This window comes from Trachypithecus francoisi, unplaced genomic scaffold (genome assembly GCF_009764315.1).
Source record: "Trachypithecus francoisi isolate TF-2019V2 unplaced genomic scaffold, Tfra_2.0 Lachesis_group14, whole genome shotgun sequence".
Lineage (NCBI taxonomy): Eukaryota > Metazoa > Chordata > Mammalia > Primates > Cercopithecidae > Trachypithecus > Trachypithecus francoisi.
Window position 1 is genome coordinate 21,165,176 of NW_022681459.1, and position 18,795 is coordinate 21,183,970.

The 18,795-nt window shown below is 48.4% G+C and overlaps 1 long non-coding RNA gene across 1 annotated transcript; it reads left to right on the forward strand.

Annotated features, from left to right (window-relative positions):
- The first annotated feature begins 3,889 nt into the window (after window positions 1-3,889).
- LOC117096692 lies at window positions 3,890-5,200 on the forward strand. The gene is made up of 2 exons (XR_004442588.1): window positions 3,890-4,059; window positions 4,236-5,200. It is a non-coding gene; the product is annotated as an uncharacterized LOC117096692 (long non-coding RNA).
- The last annotated feature ends 13,595 nt before the right edge of the window (window positions 5,201-18,795 follow it).

The window sequence follows — 18,795 nt, forward strand, 5'->3', positions numbered from 1 at the left end:
GGCGCCTGCCACCACACCTGGCTAATTTTTGTATTTTTGGTAGAGATGGGGTTTCACTATGTTGGCCTGGCTGGTCTTGAACTTCTGACCTCAGGTGATTCTCCCACCTTGGCCTCCCAAAGTGCTGAGATTACAGACATGAGCCATCATGCCTGGTCCCACACTCATCTGTTAAGTAGAGCTAGGAATTCCTATCCTAAGGGACACAAAAATGAAAAAAAGATAAGATTTGTGAAGAGGCACATAATGAAAGCCCATACATGTTGCTGAGTTTGGAGGAGGGTGGGTCTGACCTCCCATTGGCTGGTCTCCGCCTGATGGACATCATGAAGAATGAGAGAGCCAGGACTAATGTGACTGGGGGATGTTCAGGGGCCAGAGTGGCTTGAGGTGCCAGCAGCCCTGGTCGAAGGATGACTTCAGGAGCAAGGCTCAGAGCTGGGTGGAAGAAGCTTCAATAAACAGCAGCTGAGCCAAGCATGATGGTGTGTGCCTGTGGTTCCAGCTACTCAGGAGGCAGGTGGGAGGATGGTTTGAGTCAGGAGTTCGAGGCTGCAGTGAGCTATGATCACACTACTGTACTCCAGCCTGGGTGACAGAATGACACCCTGTCTCTAAAAAGAAAAGGCACCTGGATGCTCATGACCGAGATGGGGTGGGGGCGGTGGGGGGGTGGGACGACTTCACTTTATAACTTTGCTTTCAGCATGATGTGGATTAGTGTCTCCCACGTGGGAAAATTTTGTTTACCACTTAGAGAGTGGATAGTGCTTGGTTACCCCATGACACTGGACGGTGGCAGGCTTAACTCCCCCATTAAGGGCCTTAATGTATTTGGAGCCCTAGTCCTAGCAACAGCAGCAAATCTCCTTTTTCTTTTCCTCGAGCTGGTTGTTCACCACCGGCTGTTACATGGGAAGAGAAGACACACACCAGTCCCTTGTTTTCAAGAAGTCAGTCTGGTCACGTCCTTAGCAGGTTATTAATCTTTTTTCAAACCCCTCCTCTTCACCAAGTTTTATGATCCTGGGAATGAGATTCCTCCCCAGCATCTTTAGAGGTATCAGGGGTTAGGATCGGTACAAGCAGCCACTTCCCTGGAATCATCAGTAGCCCTCCAGCCTCTAGGGGAGAGCTGCCAGCTGTCAGAGTTATTGGGAATTACAAGGGAGAAACTAGGGAGAAGGAACTCAGTCCCTCAGTCTCTGAACTTGGCTCCTGGCAGGAGAAGCCAGGAGAGTGGGCCAGTCCTAGATAGGAGCTCTCCCAGGGAATTCCAAGGGTCCTCCCAAGATCCAGTCACAACATGAAGAATTACTGTTGGTTTCTTGCTCAGATGTGCCTGTGAATTCATATCGCAGATGCTTGATGCATTTGACAATTGTTTAATTGCTTGAGTCCTACTGATATTCTTTAGGTCACTTCAAAGGAGTGATTTCAAGTATGATCATTGCCTCAAATCTGTATGGCTTTCCTTGCCTTTGAGGTGCTTTAAGAGGACTTATGTCCTTTGACTCCCCTAGTAACTCAAGAGGGTGGCTAAGATGCAACTCTAGAGGTCTCCAAGCTCTCTGCAAAGCCTGCCTTCAGTAGTCTGTGCACCACAAGACGCATAACTTTATTATTCTCTAGCTGAATTTAGCTCCTGCTTCGAGCCCCTGTTTTCCCATGTCATGTTAGGGGTTCCATGTTTTCCCTGGAAGTATATATATATATACACACATACACACATTCCAGGGGCCTCTGAGGTGCCAAGACATCAAGACATGTGTGGGGTCCATCTGGTTCACACTGATGTCCATGATCATTCGTCTACATGGGTCATCAAGGAGCGATTTCCCTGTTGGAAGCTCCAAGTAAAATGTCAGCTCTAACATTCCACACAGCTCTGGGTGTCACACTCCTTTTCCTTTTAAAAGATGATTATCTGCTAGTGGTGAATGCTCTTGGGGTTTCATCTGTAGGTTTTTTTCTTGTCTCAAATGTCTATATTTCATCTTCACTTTTGAGGGATATTTTCCATGGCTAGAGGATCTAGGCTTTTCTTTTGGATTCCACCGTGGCTTTAAAAAAAGTCAGTTGACTGTTGATTTATGGCCTCTTTAAAGGCGATCTCTTTCTTCCTAAGGCTGTTTTAAAAGTTTTCTTCCTCCCTCCCTCCTTCCCTCCCACCCCATCCTCCTTCTTCCTTTCCTTCCTCCCTCCCTTCCTCCCTTCTCTTTCTCCCTTCATCCCATCCTTCCTTCCTCCCTCTTTCCTTCTTTTTTTCCTTCCTCCTGCCCTCCTTCCTTCTTCCATTATTATATATTAAAATATTAAAATATATATATTTTTTGAGATGGAGTTTCACTCTTGTTACCCAGGCTGGAGTACAATGGCACGATCTTGGCTTACTGCAATCTCCGCCTCCCGGGTTCAAGTGATTCACCTGCCTCAGCCTCCCAAGTAGCTGGGATTACAGGCGCCTGCCACCATACCCAGCTGATTTTTGTATTTTTAGTAGAGATGGGGTTTCACCATGTTGGCCAGGCTGGTCTCGAACTCCTGAACTCAGGCGATCCACCCGCCTTGGTCTCCCAAAGTGCTGGGATTACAGGTGTGAGCCACCGTGCCTGTCCTATTAAAATATTCTGGGCCTTCCCTCCTTTTACTTCTTTTGATACTGACATGAAATGCATGTTAGGTTGACTCACTGTGTACTCTGTTACCCTCTCTTCTGGTTTTTAATCTTTCTGTCTCCTTATACTATAATCTCAGTGTTTCTTCTGCTTTAATTTTGGTATATGAATTCTTCAGCTGGATTCAAAGTGTGGTTAGAGCCACTTACATGCTCTTTAATTTTTAGTTATTGTACTTTTCACCTCTAGAAGTTATTCTGAATTCTTTTTTTATATCAACTATGTGACTATGTGACACTTCTTATAGTTTCCAGGTCCTGGTTAGAATTTGCAAACGTGTTGACTATTTCTTTGAATAGAGTAGCTAGAATTGTTTTAGTCTGTGTCTAGTGAGTTGAATATCTGAAACCTCTGTGAGTGTTTCTTTTGTCTACTAAACCCCACTCATGGCATCCTGTTTTCTTGGATGTCTGGTTGTCTTTGAATATGTCCAACTCCAGTTATTTCTGGGCATACCCAGAGGGCACACCTGCTCACTGTCACCCAGTGGAATTGCCATGTGTTTGTCTCCTGTCGTGATGACCTTTGCATTCAGGGAGAGGCCTCTGCTATCTGCAGAACTGTGTGAAATCACCTCATTTTTGCCTTCAATGAAGGTTGTCTCCTGCTGGTCACCACCGCTTCCTCAAATGACTAATGCCACTCTTGCTCACAGTGCTAAGACACTAAGGAGTTTTCAGAGGGCTGGAGTGATTCTGCATCCTCTGAGGTTCTCAGAAACGAGACCACAGGGCCATCTGTGCATGAGTGACAGTGGGGTGGGGTGGATGAGCAGTGGCAGTGGTGGGCACCTACGTGGTTGGGGTCACAGCTTTTTATATCTTGGTGAAAACAACGCCTTGCGTTTTCACTTTAGTTTCTCTGGCTACATTCCACAAGAACAAATTCTGGTCACAGAGGCCACAGTAGACTCTCAGTGTAATGGCCCTTCCCCTTTGATGATAGCAGCTTTTTTGGGGGGAGCAGGGGTGGCCAAACTTGTCAGCCTAATTTTCTCTTCCTTTCTAATTCTACCTAGAGGCTGCTGAGTTCACCTCTCCCTTTGCCAGACAGACAGGCTCAGACATGCAAGAACAGAAGGGGGTGTGGGGGTGGGTGGGAGGATTAAGTTGGGGAGAGCCAGTGTTGTCTTTGTAGATTACCAGAACTGACACACGTTCACACACACGTACACTCACTCACTCACTCATCTATTCATCTATTTTTGGCCTAAGTGCCTTTGGACCCTTCTTTGGAAAAGCACATGAACTCTTTGGAGTCTCCTGTTCCACTTGGTAAATTTCCTATAGCCACGCACTGAAAGTTCCTGCTGCCCTCCTTCCTCTGAGCTTGTGGGGCCCACAGATCCCCTGCTCCACTTCCTGCTTCATTTCAGCTGACGGTGAGTGCAGGGCAGGCTTGTAGGAAGGGCGTGCTGGGGGTGGGGAACTGCAGCACCCACCCCACTCCCAGCCCCGGTGCTTGATGCCCCAGCCTTAGTCTCCCTTGCTGTGCCCTTCCCTTAAGCCTCACTCTTGGCCTCCCCAAAGACAGAGTTTGTTCTGTTTTTATTGATAGGATGACACTCCCTCGTTCTAACGCCATCTGAATGCCTGAGCAGTTACATCTTATAACCTCATGAAAAAACACAGCAGCTTGTCACGATGAATGATGTTACCGTGAATAATGCAGTTTTGAGTTCAAACTCCTTCTTATTCCAAGAATGAGTAAATATCCCTATTCCCTCCCCTCCCCACTGCGTTTGGGTTTGACATGACATGAATCATTGTGGTTTTACTCCTGGGTAGAACTGTTTTTCTGTATTGCATTGCCAAATGAGGGAAGGACAAAAAAAGGAACCTTACTAAGGAGCAGTTTCAGATGAACTTCAACTCTCAGAAATCTTGAAGAATGAATGAACTACAACTTTTCGAAATTGCAAAAATGTTCAAGTCGGAAGGGACCCACGGGAAGCAACCTGGTCCTTACATAGGACTGGAAAGAAAACGGAGGCCCAGTGAGGGGACACTGGCTTCTCCAAGGTCACACTGCAAGTCAGTGGTGGCACTAGTGACCCAGGAGTCCTCTTGATTCCACCGTGTCCTGACCCCAGACCAGCAGCCTTATTTGTGGTTAAAGAACATGGAAAAACAGCTTATGTTTGAATTTTAAAATCATGCCAGTACTAAAGATCTGCATTCCATGAACACTGAGCTTTGCTGTGTGCGGGCTGCTATGAATTTTGTCACTATTTTCTCTAAAAGCTCTCAGTATTGTACATATACAATTCCATTCTTTATTGTCCAGGGAAAAAGTTGCATTTACTGAGCAGTGAGAAGGATGATTTGAAGTCCCTGGGGACCCCCACCCTTGTCTTTCTATGTGAGATTGTATTGCAGGGAAACATTTATTTTCTCAGCAGCTCATTGCACAGACAGTGCACTTATTGAGCACCTACTGTATGCCAGGAGTTATGTGGTAAGCTAAGCAGACAAAAACTCCTGCTCTCATAAGAAGAAAGAATAAACAAGCAGACAATTGCATGTGTAATGTCGGCCGGGTGTGGTGGCTCACTCCTATAATCCTAGCACTTTGGGAGGTGGTGGTGGGAGGATTGCTTTAACTCAGGAGTTCAGGATGAGCCTGGGCAACATAGCAAGACCCTGTCTCTACAGAAATTCAAAAAATTAGCTGGGGGTGATGGCATGAATGTCTGGTCCCTCGGGACCAGAGGCCTCGGGAGGCTGAGGCGGGTGACACACTTGAGCCTGGGAGGTTGAGGCTGCAGTGAGCTGTGATCACACCACTGCACTCCAGCCTGGGCCACAGAGCGAGACCCTGTCTCTAAATAAACAACCTCATGTCAAGTTAGGAAGTGTGGCAAAAAGGAACAAAGTCAGGGTGACTGCCATTCTAGAAAGGGTGGTGAGGGAAGGTCTCCTTGAGCAGACCCTGTGGAAGTGGGAGGGTCAGTCATGAGACTCTCTGGAGGAAGAAGATTCCAGGTGGAAATGCCTTAGTGGGTGTTAAACGCTTTAACGGGTGTCAGCCACAAAGCCAAATGGCCGGAGCTGAGGGAGTAGGGGAGGCGGCGGAGAAAATGAGGCCAGAAATGGAGGCGGGGCCCGATCGCAGAGGGGCACAGAGAACGAGGAAGGAATTGGATTTTTGAAAAAGACTGTGGCAAAATACAAAATCTAAAACACAAAAATAAAAAATAAAATAATAGAATGTACTACCTTCACCATTTTAAGTATACAGTTCCGTAGTGTTAAATACATTCACATTATTGTTCAACCCATCTCCAGACGCTCTGAATCTTGCGAAATTAAAACTCTATGCCATTTCAACAATCCACATTTCCTCTTACCTCTCATTCATGGCAACCACCATTCTTCTTTCTGTCTCTGTAAATGTTAGTACTCGGGGTATCTCATCTAAGTGGAATCATACAGTGTGTGTCCTTTTGTGACGGACTTATTTCACTTTGCATAATGTCCTTAATATTCATCCATGTTGTAGCATGTGTCAGATTTTCCTTCCTTCTTAACACTGTGTAATATTCCATTGTACACATGGGCTACATTTAGCTTATCTGTTCACCTGTAGATGGACACTTGGGTTGCTATAGTGAATAATACTGCTATAAATAGGGGTATACAATTATCTCTTTGCGACCCTGCTTCTAATTCTTTTGGATGTATACCCGGAAATGGAATTACTGAATCATGTGGAGATACTGTTTTTCATTAATTTTTTTTTTTTTAATTTTTGAGATGGAGTTTTGCTCTGTCACCCAAGCTGAAGTGCAGTGACACGATCTCTGTTCACTGCAACTTCTGCCTCCTTGCACCATTCATTCTGAAAATGCAGGCCTGAACCCATTTGCCTTTGAGGACGGGTACCTGCCCAGAGGAAGAGGTTGAGGAGACAATAATGTCATGAGAATCATCATCTTTGACTGAGAAATGGTGTGCAGAGTTTCTGGTGCATTCTGAAGTGATTCTCGTGTCTCAGCCTCCCTAGTAGCTGGGATTACAGGTGTGCGCCACCATACCCGGCTAATTTTGTATTTTTAGTAGAGATGGGGTTTCACCATGTTGGCCGGGCTGGTGTGAAACTCCTGACCTCAGGTGATCCACCTGCCTCAGCCTCCCAAAGTGCTGGGATTATAGGCGTGAGCCACACACCTGGCCTGATTGGTTATTTAAATTCTGAGATGGGGATACTGATGTTTGAAAACCACAGGGATGGGATAGGTATCAGGTGGGGAGGGAGAGCAAAGGCAGTATTTACAATACATTATGTTTGAAAAACCTAATACACATTCTACATCCAAGTAGACATAGATGGAGGTATTTGAAGCTCAGAAGACAACTGAGCTGGAGACAGGAATCTGTGGATCATCTGATATATTTAGCATTTACAGCCACAGGGCCGCTCCCTGACTTTTTTTCCCCCTAGACAGAGTTTTGCTCTTGTTGCCGAGGCACGATCTCAGCTCACTGCAAGCTCCGCCTCCTGGGTTCATGACATTCTCCTGCCTCAGCCTCCCCAGCAGCTGGGACTACAGGTGTCCGCCACCACGCCTGGCTAATTTTTGTGCTTTTAATAGAGACGGGTTTCACCATGTTGGCCAGGCTGGTCTCAAACTCCAGACCTCAGGCGATCCACCTGCCTCGGCCCCCCAAGTGCTGGGATTACAGGTGTGAGCCACCGTGCCCGGCCCTTGCGATTTTTTTTAAAAGGACATGGCTGGGTGACTAATCTTGAGGAAATAAATAAAAAAAAGAAGAAAAAACTCTAGTGTTGGTTTTAAGACCCTGAGTTTTACTTCATTTCCTCACCGCTCCCTGCTGCCTTCAGGCAGGCCAGCTGCTTCCCTAGGGGCAGAACTGGAGAAAGAATACGTCTCTCTGATGTCACTACTGCGCTCAGGCAACCCACTGTGGAGGTTCACAGTGGTTCTCTGCCAAATATTCTGAGGCTTTCAGCCTGAGACGATATGTCAAAACCAGAGAGGTGCTTGTGGGGGAAAGCAGCACTGGACAGAGTCTAGACGCTGCTTCCCTCATCAGGCTGTGATGACCTTCGACTGGCCCTCATCCCCAAGAACCTCAGCTTCTTCTTCTGTATTAAGGAAATAACCACGGCCCCGTCTGTTATCACAATGTAGAAGCGAGGATGAGAAGTGAAAAGTGAGATCTTCAAGGTCTTGCATGTCCTCTGCAAAGCTAAGGGGTATTACTGGACAGCGACTTGGACGAGGCTGGCCAGACACTGTCCTCCTCCTTTGGGACCAGCTTCTTAGAGCACAGTCTCCAAACATAGTGTTGCTTCCAGATGAGGCAAATCTGACATTAGAGAATGACTAAAAGCTTGCAACTTTGATTTTAATCTGTTGTGGATCAAGTTTCTTTTCAAATAAATCAAAGTTTGTGAACTTAGGAAGGAGGAAAATTGCTGGATACCTTTTTCGGCGGGCGGTGGGGTAGGGGACTCTCTACCAATTTAACCATTTCAAAGTGTCCAATTCAGTGGCTTTAAGTACATTCTAGTTCCAGAATTTGCTCATCATCCCAAATAGAATATCTATACTCATTAGCAGCCTCTCCCTGGCTCTTCACCCTTCTCCTGTTCTTGGCTACCATGAATCTGTGTCCATCTGTATAGATTTGTCTATTTTGGATCGCTTCGCTTCGCTCCTCTCCTCTCCTCTCCTCTCCTCTCCTCTCCTCTCCCCTCCCCTCCCCTCCTCTCCCCTCCCCTCCCCCTCTCCCCTCCCCTCCCCTCCTCTCCCCTCCCCTCCCCTCCTCTCCCCTCCCCTCCCCTCTTTTTAAGATGGAGTCTCGCTCTGTTACCCAGGCTGGGGTGCAGTGGCACAATCTCGGCTCACTGTAACCTCCACCTCCCGAGTTCAAGCGATTCTGCTGCTTTAGCCTCCTGAAGAGCAGGGATTACAGGCGCCTGCCACCGTGAACGACTAATCTTTTATTTATTTATTTATTTTTCTTAGTAGAGACAGGATTTCACCATGTTGCCCAGGCTGGTCTCAAACTCCTGGCCTCAAGTGATCCGCCCGCCTCAGCTTCCCAAAGTTCTGGGATTACAGGTGTGAGCCATCACTCCTGGCCCTATTTTGGCTATTTCATATAGTGGAGTCATACTACATGTGGCCTTTTATGTCTGGCTTCTTTCACTCAGCATAGTGCTCTCGGGTTCACCCCTGTTGTAGCATGGATCAGCATTGCATTTCTTCTTATGGCTGAATGGTGTTCAGTTGTGTGGGTATGCCATATTTTTTGTTTATTCATTTATTGATGAACATTTCGGTTGTTTCCATCTTCTGGCTATGATGAATAGTGCTGCTATGAACTGTGATGAACATTCTGCATACAATTTTGTGTGAACATCTGCTTTCAATTCTTTTGGGTATATACCTAGGAGTGGAATTGCTGGGTCAAGAGGTAATTCTGTGTTTAACTTGATGAACCACCGAACTGTTTTCCACGGTGGCTGCACCCGCATCATTTTGCATTCCCACCAGCGATGTATGAGGCTTCCAATTTCTCCCAGATAATGATTGAACACTCATTTTTATTAAATGCCACAACCCCTCCTGCATCTGGCCTGAGTGTGCCAGGCCAGCCAACTGCTTGCTCTCTGTCTTTCCTGTTTTGGTCAGAGGCCCCAGGTGCAGCCAGTGGGTCACCCACTCCGATCCCCTCAGTGACTTCTGGGGGGTCACCAGGATACTCATTCAGTCAGATCTTCCAGAGCCACAGTGTTGATCCTGCAGTGAGGACACAAGTGTGCAGTGACTGGACTCTCTCAGGCACTCGTGGAAGCAGAGGATCGCTCTGGCCAGCCTGGGGGACAGTTCCCATGGTTCCTGGACTTAATCTGAATCAATTCCCTCTTCCTCGTCACCTCTTGCCTGGTGCTGCTGGCTGAGGAGTTGCATCTGCCGGTCTGTCCGCTCCCAGCCCATGTCTTCTGGCAACTCCTTACTCTATCCTGATGGGCCTGCTGGTACTGCCGATTTTCTCTTTTCCCAGACACCTCTCTCCATACTCCTCCCATATTGGCCTGGCCTTCACAGCTCTTTGATCCTCGTGAAACATTCTATTGACTCCCAGGCGAGAAGAAAAGGCATCCCAGCTTATATTCAGACACATGGCCTTGAACTCATAATAGCTCACACATGTAAGCCACAATAACTTCATTTGCATGCAACCACCTTGAATGAATGTCTCAGTAAATGTGTCATTTATTCTCAGTATTCTGGAGTGCTGGAAAAAATGTGGAGTCAAAGGATCCCTCAGTCTGCTGATATGACCTGGGGCACCCATCCCTGTTCCCTCTCCTCTTACATGGGATAAAACCCCGGGGGAGCCATGTCTCTGCATCACTGTGATGGATTAGGTGAGTCTCTACCCGGGCACCCTCTTTCATGTGGCAGCATTTTTATCACTGGGACAGCCTGGAGTCACCTTGCCATTTACCACAGTTGCCTTGGATGACCAGGTAACCCTCTTGCCCTTCATGGGGGAAAGTCCTTTGAAGAACACCGTTCTGGAAGTGCAGGCCTGGCCTGAACCACTTTGGGGACAGGTGGGTCCCACAGGAAGAGGTGGAGGAGATAATGATGTCACGAGAATCATCATCTTTGACTGGGAGATGGTGTGCAGAGTTTCTGGTGTCTGGGGGCATTCCATCTGTGGTTTTCAGTTCTTTACAAGCTGTTACAGGAAACAATGTTTTCAAAAACAAAGTTGTCCCTGGCCCAGGGGCGCCAGGTCATTCCATGCAAGCAGTCCCCATCAACTGAGGGAAGGCCCAAAATATGCAGGTGCATGAGCCAGACTGGCGTGGCACGTGAGGCTGCATAATTTTCACGGCCCTTCCCTAGGTGTTCTGCTGAGAGCTGGGCTGTCTGCTTAGGAATCAGCCTCCAGGCCTGACTTTGGGCCTCTGCCCTGCCTGTGGAGTCTGTGCGGGCTCCAGATTCCAGAGGCGGGGATACATCCTAGTGCCAGCTCAGATCTGAAACGGGCCTGCCCTTCATTTTCAGGTCACTTCTGTTCTGGTCTCCGAGGCTGTGCTGGAGCTCCAGCCGGGATTCCATGCTGCATTTTGTATTTGGAGACAGCAATCTGGGGAGGGGCATAAATAGTGGGAGGGACAGTGTCATCTGTTTTTACCTTTTTTCTTTTTTTTTTTTAAATGTAGTCAGGTCTTTCCAACTTTGTTTTCAGCCAAATGCAGAAGATGTGTATTTGTGCTACATGGCCCAGAAGGGAGCTGCCAGTTCAGAAAATGTCAGGTCACCTCGATGCTCCCGGTTGACATTTGGCACTGGATTGGGGGAGCAGGAAGGGGAGGAAAAGGACGTGGAGAAGAACCTAGGAAGGATTCGTACTTTCGTCCTTTTGTTCTCTTCTCTCCTCCTCTTCCAGCCTGCGCCAGGCTGACGGGAAGAGAAAGCCAAGTAGTTGGGTTTGATGGGGCCTGTGAGGAATGGGGGAGAGGGCGGGAGCGGGAGCTGTGTGTCTCAGGGCCGCCCCTGCTCCTAACCATGCTGCCCCCAACACACACCACACCACACACACCACACACTACACATACACACCACACACACACCACACCACACACGCCACACCACACCACATACACACCACACACACACATTATACCACACCACACCCACACACCACACACTACACATACACACCACACACATGCCACACACCACATACACACCACACACACCACACTATACCACACCACACCCACACACCACACACTACACATACACACCACACACACACCACACCACACACACCACACCACACCACACCACATACACACCAAACATACCACACCACACCACATACACACCACACATACGTACCATACCACATACACATCACACTACCCACATCACACACACACCACACCACAACACACCACACCACCCACATCACACCGCACTCACCACACCACACCACCCATATCACACCACACAAACCACACCAAACACACAACACACCACATCACATACACACCACATCACACCACATACACACCACACATACACACCACACCACATACACACCACACATACACACCACACACCACACCACCCACATCACACCACACACACACCACACCACATACACACCAAACACACCACACCACATACACATCACAACATACACACCACACACACCACACTGCACACTACACATACACATCACGCTACCTACACCACACACACACCACACCACCCACATCACACCACACACACCACACCACACACACCACACCACGCATACACCACACCACACACATACCACACACACACCACACACACACACCACCCACATCATACCACACACACCACACCACACACACCACACTATACCACACCACACACACACCACACACACACCACACCACACACACACCACAGCACCCACATCACACCACACCACCCACATCACACCACACCACCCACATCACACCACACATACACCACACACACACCAACACACACACACCACACCACACACACACCACACACTACACCACACCACCCACATCACACCACACACACCACACCACACACATACCACACCACTCACATACCACACCACACACATACCACACCACACACACCACACCACACACACACCACACCACACACCACACCACACACACCACACCACACACATACCACACCACACACACACCACACCACACCACACCACACACACACCACACCACACACATACCACACCACACACACCACACCACACACACACCACACCACACACCACACCACACACACCACACCACACACATACCACACCACACACATACCACACCACACACACACCACACCACACACACCACACCACACCACACCACACACCACACCACACACACACCACACCACACACCACACCACCCACATCACACCACACATATACCACACACACCACACACACACCACACCACACACACCACACCACACACACACCACACCACACACACACCACACACACACACCACACCACACACACACCACACACACACCACACCACACACACCACACCACACACACCACACCACCCACATCACACCACACATATACCACACACACACCACACACACCACACCACACACACACCACACCACCCACATCACACCACACATACACCACACACACACCACACCACACACCACACCACACACACCACACCACACATATACACACACACACCACACCACACACACCACACCACACATACACCACACACACACCACACCACACACCACACCACCCACATCACACCACACATATACCACACCACACACACACACACCACACCACACACACCACACCACACACACACCACACCACACCACACACCACACCACCCACATCACACCACACATATACCACACACACACACCACACACCACACCACACACACAACACACACACCACACACACACCACAACACCACACACACCACAACACACACACACCACACACCACCACAACACACACACACCACACACACCACACACCACCACACCACCACAACACACACCACACACACACACCACACACCACACCACACACACCACACACTACACATACCACACCACATCATCCACACAACACCATGCACACACCAGACACTACACATTCACACTACACCACACACACACGCCACACACACATCATACTCCACACCCTCCTCACACCATGTACACACACACCACACACCACACTCCACACCTCACACCCTGTAGGGCTGTGTTTGGAGCTCCTCAGGGTGGAGGCCTCTGAGGAGCAGCCTGAACCAGCATTTCCCAGGATTTGAAGCTCCAGTTCCTTGCCTGGCAAATTCAGTAAATCCCAGGCCGGCGTTTGCCGGTGTCACGGTTTGCCACGGCTGCGGTAACAAAGCACCATGAGGCATCCTGCGCCTATAGAGATGTCCTGCCTCACAGTTCTGGAAGCCACGTGTCCCAGATGGAGGTGGCAACAGGGCGGGTTCCTCTGAGGCTGTGAGGGACGTGCTGTCCCAGGCCCTCCCTGGCTTCTGCTGGAGGTGCTGGCCATCCTGGGCGTTCCTTGGCTTCTAGAAGCATCGCCCAGATCTCTGCCTTCACCTTCACCTGGGGTGCTCTCCCCATGTGTGTCTGTGTCCACATTTCCCCTCTTTATAAGGACACCAGTCAGACTGGATTGGGGGCCCACCCTACTCCTATACCATGTCTTCTTAACTTTTCTCTGCAACGACCCTGTTTCCACATAAATCCACATTCAGAGGTACTGGGGGTTAGAACTTCAAAAGATGAATTTGGGTGGCATGGGCCGCAGTTTACCCCGTTGCAGCAGGTGTACATGCTCCCTGCTTCTGGGGCTCCCTGCCTTCTGGGGCTTTCCGTTCTGAGGTCAAGGTGCCCAGGATGTCGAGCAGGTCAGGTGTTCAGAATTAGGAGGAGTGCAAAGGTAAGCAGAGACTTGTCCCTGGGCCCTCAAAACAGAACTGGTCTCAATAAAACTTGACAATTGCCTGGCGCTATTCAGAGTGGCCAAAGCATTTTTCTGCTTATTAGCCATTCCAGCTTCACAACTAGCAATCTTGAGAGAAAGATCTGGAGAGAATTTTTGTCCCCGTATTCAAAACGATGGAGTAACTTGTACAAAAATCACGCTGTTAGCTGGAGTTGGAACTTGGGTCTTCAGGCTCTGTGTGTGGCCCTCTCAGGAGGTAGAACCAGTGATATGGCGGGGCAGAGGAGCGTGCTCACGATTTTCACCTGTTGCAGGGGTTCTGGGAAGGCATCGTGAATGTGGTGACGTCTGAGGAGAGCCTTGATTCAAATTTGAGGGAGAAGGGAACTTTATGGTTGCAGGTGACAGTTAAGTGCAAAGGGCCACCAACTCAAAGTGTCCCTGAGCTTGGGGTGCTCTGAAGTGGCATGGTCCTCATGTAGAATGGGGAGATTTGGTTTTTATCTGATCTCTGTCACCCACTGATACCTTTGTCTCATCCATTACCCTCAGCCACACCCCATCTATTCATTAGTTAATTAATTAATTTTTTATTGAGACAGGGTCTCACTCTGTCACCCAGGCTGGAGTACCGTGGTGTGACTACGGCTTGCTCCAAACTCCACCTCCTGGGTTCAAGTGATTCTCCTACCCCAGTGTCCTGAGTAGCTGGGATTACAAGTATGTGCCACCACCCTGTCTAATTTTTGTATTTTTTGTAGAGACGGGGTTTTGCCATGTTGTCTAGGCTGGTCTTGAACTTCTAAGCTCAAGCAATCCTCCCACTTTAGCCTCCCAAAGTGCTGCAATTACAGGTGTGAGCCACCGCACCCAGCCCACCCCCTCTATTAGAAAATAGAAAGCTCTTGTTGCTTTCTCTTCACTGGGGCCAACAGAACCTCCTCGTCTAAACTCTCCTCTCTCAACAAAAATTCTCCCCACAGCCTTGGTGTGCAGCATTTCACAAAAATAAACTCGAGGATGATGCCAAGCTGGACTTTTCATTCCATTTTGAGCTCTTGTCCTCCACCCGTGGCTCCAAGCACCTCTGGCTCATGGCACATGAGGGCGGGGCTCCCACCTGCACACCTCAAACCTTGGTTGAAAGGGCTGATAGCTCTGGCCTCATGGATCTTTCCCACAGCAGAGCCAGGCGAGCTTTCTATGGACACAGCCCAGGCCTTCATCCCTTGCCTGCTCCCCAGCTCCCCCGGACGAAGATGGCCCTGCAGGATGGGTGGGACCTCGGTGGGCAGGACAGGATGGGAGTGGGGAGGCTGCAAACGTCTGTAGAGCTCCATGCTGTTCCTGGATGCCTCCCCATGCGTTGTCCCATCTGGTTCCTGCCTTGCAGGGCTGGGCAGATACCATTCCCCTTTTAGAGCTGGGAAAAGAGCCTGCTGTGACTTGTCTATGATCCCACAGTCAGAAAGCCTCCGAGGGAGACTGAACACAGTTCTTCTGGATTCAAACTCAGTTCTCATTTCCCAGTCTGACTCGGCCTCTGGGTGGAGGCAGCTTCTTTAGAGAGGACACGCATCTGATGTCCTTGCAGAGAAACCCTCTGCAGAGGCTGCTGGATTCACAAGGGCATAGGGGAGGGGACAGGGTGGGTGCAGCCCAAGAGCATTGGAGTTCCTGGGAAGCAGGGAGTCTGTGGTTCTCTAATGGACGATTTTTCTGGGGAAAAGATGGTGTCTACTGTCCAAACTTGGATGAGAGGATTTGTGTATTGCACCTAAACCAAGAAAGACTAGGATCATCTTTGGAATGATTGGGATGGTTGATTCAGCTAAGGACTATTCATAAGGGACATTTACCAGCTCTCCCTTAGGTCTTTTCACGAACATGTTTTTATTAGTTCGTTCTCACACTGCTATAAAGAAATACCTGAGACTGGGTAATTTATAAAGAAAAGAGGTTTAACTGGCTCACAATTCTGCAGGCTGTACAGGAAGCATAGTGGCTTCTGCTTCTGAGGAGGCTTCAGGAAGCTTCCAATCATGGTGGAAGGCCAAGGGTGAGTGAGGCACTCCACATGGCTGGAGCAGGAGGAAGGTGCGGCAGAGGTGCCACACACTTTTAAACAAGCAGATCTCACGAGAACTCACTCACTGTCACGAGAACAGCACTGAGGGGTTGTGCTAAACCATGAGAAATTGCCCCCATGGTCCTGAACAAGCACACAGAACAGGCTGCCCGTGCTGCTAGAAGGGCTTCGTGTGAGCCCCCTTCTCACCCCACCAGTTCCTGAGCTAGAATCCAGGAAGGTGCATCTGATTGGCTGGACCGACATCATGTGTTTGAGCCCTAGCAGCAAGGGAGGCTGGAAAAGGCAGGAGTCAAGGGGCTCAGCTTCTGTGCCAGGAGGCTCCACGCCCTGCCTCCTATAAGATTCGTACATAAATAGAGGATTCCCTGAACCCAGGAAGGGATTTCAGATGCTGGGCAGCCAGGATAATTCCAAATATTCTCTATGTTAGGGTGTGTGTGTGTTTACAGGGCAGGGCTGGGAATGAGCAGAGTGGTTAAGAGAATGAGATTTGGCATCACACAGATGGATCTGAGGACCAGCAATCTCCCTTATTATCTCTCAGTCCTGGCGATATACAGCCTGTCCCAGCCTCAGTTTTCTTGTCAGCAAAACTGGGATTCTAATGCCTGTTTCACAAAATGGTAGCCTTATTATTGTTATAGTAGATGTTATTATTAGAAATTTCATGATAGCCATCATAACATGGTGTACGCATCATGTTATGATACCTCGGTCATGAACTCTAAGCCTAACTGCAAGGCCTGGTTAGATTGAGCTTCTAATTTTTTACCTGTCTCTCCAGCACAGATGGTCAAGTCAGCTTTTGATGCCTGAGTCCTGATACAGTCCTCAAAACACAGGTGGTTTTTTTTTGTTTTTTTTTTTTTTTGAGATGGAGTTCACTCTTGTTGCCCAGGTTGGAGTGCAGTGGCACGATCTTGGCTCACTGCAACCTCCTCCTCCTCCTCCTGGATTCAAGCAGTTCTCCTGCCTCAGCCTCCTGAGTCGCTAGGATTACAGGCTCCTGCCACCACGCCCAGCTAATTTTTGTTATTTTTAGTAGAAACTGGGTTTTGCCATGTTGGCCAGGCTGGTCTCGAACTCCTGACCTCAGGTGATCCGCCCGTCTTGGCCTCTCAAAGTGCTGAGATTACAGGGGTGAGCCACCGTGCCCGACCAAGGCAGGTGCTTTTAAAAGGATTAACCTAAACTCTAAGTATAAAGTTTTTATTGCTGTTTTATCCTGTGGTATAATGACCCTTTAACTTTTAATGTGTGTGTGTGTGTGTGTATGTGTGTGTGTGTGTGTGTATATATATATATATAGTCTTATATAGCAATGTCTGGTTAGGTGTATCCAAAGTCCCTTATAGCTCTAAGCCTCAGAAAAGTAAATAGAAGAAGAAGAGAATTAAAAGACTAAGACGGAATAAAACAATTGTCTTTCCCACTGGAATTTGGAGGAGATGGAGTTTGGAAGTGGGAGAGTTGGAGGGGTAGTTCGGCAGCTGGTTTTATCAGCAAATAGGCCAGTTAGGAGGGGTCACTGGGGTTGATTACATGAAATCCTTCATGGGTGGGCACTGCAGCACCGAGCGACCTGGAGTGTGTGGAGTGGGTACCCCAGCCAACACACGCAAGACTCTTGCAAACAGGCTTCTTGACTGACGTGCTTCTGTATAACTTTCATAAAAAGATATTGATGTTCAGAGTAATCCTGGGGCTATGTAGATCCAGAAACCATCAAAGAAAGTTTAGATTCTACTCAGTAGATTTTTACCATGAAGCACATTTCACTGTGTTCTCATTCTTGGAAACTTAGGGATGGATGAATGATATAAATTGCAGTTTGCAATTCTCTATCGACCACAGCGTTGAACAGAGCAGGATACTCTGTCCTGCCTACCTGAATAGTTACCTAAATCTGATTGTTAAATAGGCCCATAAGGTTTACCGGACAGATTTTCTTTCTTTCTTTTTTTTTTTTTTTTGCACATAGGGAAAACATGAATACATGGTACATGGTTGATTTCTGGATTGTATCAAATTGGTAAGAATTTATGTAGCCCCAAACTGGTATATTTGCACCAAAATTCCTGATAATGACAGGTTGAGGCTGGGCGTGGTAGCTCACACCTGTAATCCCAAAGTTTTATCTATTTTTTTGGGAGGCCAAGGCGGGTGGATCATTTGAGTTCAGGAGTTTGAGACCAACCTGGCCAACATAGTGAAGCCCCGTCTCTGCTAAAAATACAAAAATTAGCCAGGTGTGGTGGTGTGTGCCTGTAGTCCCAGCTACTTGGGAGGCTGAGACATAAGAACTGCTTGAGCCCGGAGGCAGAGGTTGCAGTGAACTGAGATTGCACCACTGCACTCCAGCCTGGACAACATAGTGAGACTTTGTCTCAAAAAAATCAAAAAGGAAAAAAAAAAGACAGGATGGTGTGATGAATAGAGATTTACAGAAAGCAATTTTCCCTCAGAAAGGAGGAGGGGAGTAGATGGAGGACAGTCCACTGGGAATG